This window comes from Dunckerocampus dactyliophorus, chromosome 9, assembly GCF_027744805.1.
Source record: "Dunckerocampus dactyliophorus isolate RoL2022-P2 chromosome 9, RoL_Ddac_1.1, whole genome shotgun sequence".
Lineage (NCBI taxonomy): Eukaryota > Metazoa > Chordata > Actinopteri > Syngnathiformes > Syngnathidae > Dunckerocampus > Dunckerocampus dactyliophorus.
In genome coordinates, this window is record NC_072827.1 from 28,403,686 (window position 1) to 28,410,849 (window position 7,164).

Sequence of the window (7,164 nt, forward strand, 5' to 3'; positions counted from 1 at the left end):
TATTCATCTTTCTTCTTCTAATTTTTTTTCCTCATAATATTATGACTTTATTCCCTTTAAAATTTGGACTTTCCAAAGAATTTCCATTTGAATTTCCAAAAGAATAACTTTCCCCAACCTAATTTTTTAAAAATGACAACTTTATTTTGTTTTGTTTGTTTCTAAAAATATTAATAATAATAAGACTTATAAATAAATAAATAAATCTGTCTTCAATATTTCCACTCCATGCTACTAAAATGACATTATTTGTCGTCATAGTATTCCATGATATTCCCATAAAATTACGACTTTTCTCATTACAATACAACTTTTTTTTTACTTTATTTCTGCTGTTGGGTTGTTGTTTTTTTTTTGTTTTTTTTTTACATTTTCCACCTATTTCAACTTTCTTCTTGTAAATTTTCGTCTTGTAATCTTATGACTTTATTCCCATATTATAACTTTTTCCCCAACCTAATTTTCAAAAAATTACATTTTTCATAATATTATGACTTAAATTTTTTTTTAATCTTTAATGTTTCCACTCTATACTACTATATTTACATTATTTTTATATATTATTTTTAAAATAATTTTTTTCTCTTAATATTTTGACTTTATTCTTGTAAAATTACTGATTTTTTTTTTTGTATATTTTTGCCATTGTTTCTAAATGTAGTTTTCTTGTTAATTTGTATTTTTACAATGTGCCGCGGGCCACACTTTGGACATCCCTGCTTTAGATGCTCACAGAGCTGAACTCTCACTGTATTTGCCGATATTGCTCATACGAACGATTTGAATTTTTGAAAGCAAATGTTTTCTATAAGATGTTGTTTGAACTCCAAATCGTTCATATTTTGAGGCACTGGAGGGTCCACATGATTTGCAGCAGCCTATATTTGCTTGGCTATCTGCAGCTGGTGCCTGCTATACTTTGGCAGGTCAGAGCAGTGTGCAAAAAGTACAGTTTGTGGGCCACGGCAGTGTTATTGTAAACACCTGCGGCTATTTTGACACAAGCCTCCTGAGTTTAAAATCATTTGCTGATGGTTTAAATTAGGCAGCTGTCAGGACGCCTGGTTAAGACATATGTGTGTGTGTGTGTGTGTGTGTGCATGTGTTTCAGCTACCTTTTCCAAGAGGAATCAATAAAGAGACATGGCCAGGTGGAGGTGCAGTATTCCTGGGTTGCTTAATGTTTGAGTCCACAGTCTGGTGGTCTCAGTGGATTTTATGGACGTGTGCACGCCGGGTGAGAGATTTATTAGCTCGGTGACTGCTCCCACCCAGACAGATTGGAAGTGGGTGGAGCAGACCCCCTATCTCAGCTGTCACACATTGCCATGTCATCACTTTTTGCCTCTTATGACTAGCACATCTGCCACCTTCTTAATTATTTCTCTCTGTGTGGCCGAAAAGGAAATGTGAAGATCAAACGGAAATGGAGCGCACGGACACCATCGCTTATTCCGTCGTCAGGCAGCAAAAGTGTGTGTGTCAGGTCTAATTTATACAGTCGGTCCGCTGTTTGCAAAGTGCCTGTGAAGTCGGAAAATGGCAGCAAAGGCCTTTCTCATCTCCCCGCTGTAAAAAGCAGCCGAGTGAGTGAGCTGCAAATATTACAAGTGCAGCCGTGATTGGGAATCTTATTTCTTCTTGTCGAGGTTGACCGCTTGCCTGCAGCTCTGTCAGCCTTCCTCAAAGACATCAGGAAATAACACCAAACTGAAAATTCTAAAATGTATTCATAAGAAAATAAGGAGTGTGGTTGAGGGAAAGTTCATGGGCTGAAAGTACACATGTGTGATGTTTTCTTCCATTCAGCTCTGAGGCTGTGAGGGAGCCAGGAAAATGAGAGAGCTTATTCTGGCAGAGGAGGGAAATTGATAGAAAGGCCGATGTGGAGGCTCATGCATCTATCACATATGCAGGGGAGAGAAGCTGCTCCAGGGAGGTGCAATATATGCATGTTCCCTTTAAAAAGAAACAAATAGCTATTTTTATATGTTACTGGGGAGATTGTCATATATGCAACTGCTTGTACAGTATCACAAAAGGGAGTACACCACTCACATTTCAACATTTTTTTTTTCAATTTCAATTTTCTCCAGGGACAAAACTATAGAAGTGAAACCTGGATACAGTAATGCCTCCTTTATCACGATCAATTGGTTTCATACTGTACCAAAACGTGATAAATTAATTTCCGCACAGTACCATTCCTTATTTAGAAATAGAATATTTTCATAGTTAGAGCATAGACAACCTGTTTACGACCTTCTATACATGTTTTTTTTAACTTTATTAAAGCGCTCTAGACATGAAACACCACCCCTATAGTCACCTTACACTCGTATTACCCCAAATAATAGACATCATAACGGAAAATAAGCTTTTTAAGACAGAAATACGACTCATACTGGTGTGTGTTTCTGTAATTGTGTTCCGGTGGTTCAAACCTGCAATAAAGGCCTGTTGTTCCGGCAATCAAGTCTGGTGCTTGTGTGTCTCACTGAACATTACAGTAACGTTAGTGACACCTAGCAACCATCGCAGAATACTATATATCGTACCAGCATCTTTGAATGAGTCTTCTGAATGCCTTACATTTTTTTTCTAGTTCATTCAGCCATTTTTGGCTTGCTTACTTTAGACATAAAAATATGTAAAATGTGCTAAAAAAAATGCACATTTTATTTTACCAATAATTTTTACCAATATTCAACCACAAAACAGCATTATTTATTCATTAATATATTTTGGAAAAACTGTGACAGAGTAAAGCCGCAAAACTGAAGCGCGAAGTGGCGAGGGACGACTGTGTGTGTGTGTGTGTGTGTGTGTATGTGTGTATATATACACATATATATATATATATATATATATATTTTTTACACAATAGAGGTGTGATGACACATTCAGCTCACGAGATGAGAGGTCTACAAGACGAGATGAGATTTTACAATGACAAATTTTAAGAAAGGTGGTTCCAATTTTCAAAAAAGGAGACAAACACCAATTTACAAATTATCGACCAGTTTCCTTGTTACCACAATTTTCGAAAATTGTGGAGAAGCTATTTAATAATAGGTTGGACAAATTTATTAATAAGAATGAATTATTGGCAAGTAGTCAATATGGTTACAGAGCCAACATTTCAACTTCTATGGCACTGATGGAAATCACGGAGGAAATCACTACTGCCATAGACAACAGAAGATGCGCAGCTGCAGTATTCATGGATCTGACAAAAGCTTTCGATACAATTAATCACACTATTTTAATTTCAAAATTAGAAAGGTACGGAATTAGAGGTTTAGTCTTAAATTGGGTTAAAAGCTACCTAGCAAAGAGGAAACAATTTGTAAAGCTAGGAGAATATACATCTGGGAGTCTACACAATACGTGTGGAGTACCACAGGGGTCCATACTGGGACCAAAACTGTTTAACTTGTACATTAACGACATTTGCAAAGTAACTAACAACTTAAAATTGGTCTTATTCGCCGATGATACCACTGCTTTCTGTTCTGGTGAAAGCACACAAGAACTCATTAAAAAGGTCAAGGATGAAATGGTCATATTAAAGTCATGGTTTGACAAGAATAGATTATCTCTGAATTTAAGTAAAACTAAAATAATGCTATTTGGTAATAGTAGAAAGGACACGTACGACCAAATACAAATTAATGGAACGGATATTGAAAAAGTGGAAGAATATAAATTCCTTGGGGTTATAATAGATGAAAAAATGAGTTGGAAATCTCATATTAAATATATACAACAAAAGGTGGCGAGAAATATCTCTATATTGAATAAAGCAAAATATCTTCTTGATCAAAAATCACTCCACACTCTGTACTGTTCCTTAGTATTACCATATCTAACGTATTGTGTGGAGATATGGGGAAATAATTACAAAAGCAATCTTCACTCACTCACTGTACTGCAAAAAAGATCTGTGAGGATAATTCATAATGCCAAGTATAGAGAACATACAAACCCTTTATTTTTAAAATCACAGATATTAAAATTCGCAGATTTAGTACACTTTCAAACCGCTAGAATAATGTATAAAGTTAATAATAACTCGTTACCCAAAAATCTAATCAAGTATTTCTCAATCAGAGAGGAGAAATATGATCTTAGAGGAAAATTAAACCTAAAACATTTATATGCGAGAACAACGCTGAAAACCCACAGCATTTCCGTGTGTGGAATTAAATTATGGAACGGATTGAGTAAAGAACTCAAACAATGTACAGAGATGAGCAAATTCAAAAAACAATACAAGCAGTTGATGTTTGCTAAATACAAGGCAGAAGAGTCCTGATTGTTCTGTCAGGTTTGTTATTTTATTTTATTTATTTTTTTATTTTCTATTTTATTTTATTTTATTTTATTTTTTATTTATTTAATTAAATTTTATTTATTTATTTATTTAATTAAATTTTATTTTTTATTTATTTATTTATTTTTATTTATTTATTTATTTATTTTTATAATTTTCTTTGTTGTGTTTAAAAAAAAAAAAAAAAAGGGAAAAAAAAAAAAAGCTTTGTTCTTATTTATTTATTTAGTATTGTCATCATTATTATCATTATTATGAATGTTCTCTCTTTTTTTGGGGGGGGAGGGTTATCTCACCGTTATCTATTATGTGTTATCCTGACTATCACAGAAAACATGACATGGAATCCAGGAAGTGAACTACATGTACTGTACTAGATGTAGAATGGATGGGGGGTAGGATTAAATAAGCTTTGCTTCTTCCTACTCCTTTTGGACATGTGGAACTGTCAAAGAATGATTCACGAGATGTATTCCATTGTAACCTTCATGTTCAAATAAACTAAACCAAACCAAACCAAACCAAGAAAAGTACAATAAAAAAAAATATATACGACTGGACTTTTTCATTTAACTGAGTCACAAAACAATGCAGGTGCATTTTGAACTTTGCAGGAGTGCAACTACCTACTGTTTGAGGGGTATGCAGACACATTAGACACTTTTTTTGGGAATGTTTACATGTATAAATATTATTTCTTCATTCACTAATAAAATATAAGACTTTTATTAGGTAACATATTACAGCAGGTGATGTATCAGTACTTGTCTTGTATATTTCTTACCTAGCTTTTCAGTGTTAAGTTGCTGTGTGATGATTTTAGCGTTCTTTGTGAGTCAGACTATTATATTTAGTAATGACCTGCGATTTCCGATGGGTTGACAAGCGTGTCGTGAGTTCCCTTACAGCTCGTGATTGGCTCCTGCCAAAGAAAGAGCTACCGTTTCCTCACTGCCTCGCGAGCGGCACAGTATTTAAACGATTTGTAGTTGTTCAGAAGTAAAGGAGATGTCAAAAGATTAGAACATGGCCATAAATTAGCCGCACCACTGTATAAGCTGCAGGCTTCAAAGTTTTATTACACATGATGAAAACGCTCTAGGGTGTGCGCACTGCAGCTCCTATAGTGTGCGTGGTGGAGGGTGAGAGGAGGTGAAGGAGCGGGGGTGTGCCTAATCAGTGACATGGCTCTGTTATTGAGCATATTATTTACACATGCACATTAACAGCTGTTAAAGATGACAGTTGTAGCTGCTTCTGCTTGGACATTAACACTGCAGCTGTGTGTGTGTTGATTCATTTTGAGAGGATAGTAAATCTATATACTGCTATACAAGCTGTATACTCTTATGTATATCCAAGTTTCATTTCTATAGATTTGTCCCTTCTTAAGATATACTGTAATAAAAATGCTTGCTGAAATCTGAGGGGTGTCCTCACCCCTGAAGTTGAACACCCTCGACAATGGCTACTTCCGAATTCAACCAAAAACAGGAGAAACGCGCCTCTAACGTTGCACTGAACTTCGGAATTCACACAACATATCACACAACAGCTCAGTGCAACAAGCATTAAAACATTAACTTTGCTTTCTCTTTGTCTTTCTTATGGCTTTTTAAAAAAATTGCATATTGAAGCAAATTCTATGCATTTTTTGCCTAAATTAAGCATTTTTGAGCATAAAAATGGCTAAATGAACTAAAATACATACAGGCATTTAGAAGATGCATTCAAAGACTCTGTGAATGATATGCAGTATTCTACACTGGTCACTAGGTGTTAGTAGTGTAGTAGACACACAAGCACGAGACGATTGCCGGAACAACAGGCTTTTATTGCAGGTTTGAATGATCTCACAACAGGCACAATAATCCCTAATAAAAATCTCAATGAAAAACACGGGCTACTGTTGCTGCAGTGACTCATGCCACACTAAACCTCAAATCTGACGTCACTTCCTGTCCGTCCACCACTCAGCTCCCCTAGGGAACACATTTCTATCAACACACACACGAGCACAAGTCTTATTTATGTCTTAAATGGCTTATTTACTCTTATTATGCCTATTATATTGGGTAATATGAGCGTAAAGGTGACTATGGGGTTCATGTCTAGAGGGCTACAAGGGCTATTAAAAACATTTAGAAGGATGTAAACACGTTTTCTATGTTACTAAAATATTCTATTTATGAATAAGAAACCTACTTCACGGAAATCCACTTATCACGACCTCTGGAAACAATTAACTGCAATAAACGAAGGATTACTGTAATGGCTTACTTTGTGTAATTTCCAATTTTTTCCATAAAACTATATCTGCATTGTAGGTCTTTATTCAGGTGTCGTTCTTTGTAAATGTGGGTCTAATTCGCCTTTATAGTACTAAAATGTACATGAATTCATATTAGATAGTATTGCATATAGTAACACAGTATAACAGGAAATGAGTAAATGAATATAGTATTAAAAAAATGAAGAGCCTTCCACTATCCTTGTGTTGTTTACCACAGTGGCTTAAAATGAAATTATATTTCACAGCTGTCGGGGGAGTGCAGGAAAAAAAAGGAAACAACAAACACTTGCTTATCCCTTACCGTTGCTTTAAGGCGCACAGCCTCTTTCAGACAAAATATCAATAGGACGACATTTTCATCTGTCTGTCCGGGTCAAATTGTAATGAAAATGAAAATCCTCCCACAGGCTACGATGACGACGCTCACATCGCTCAGATCAATATCAAAAATATGACTGGAATGTTTCAAGTCGACTCAGACTGCGAGCCCGAGGAGTGCTCATGCTTTCATAAAGACTCCCAGACAAGTGATTTA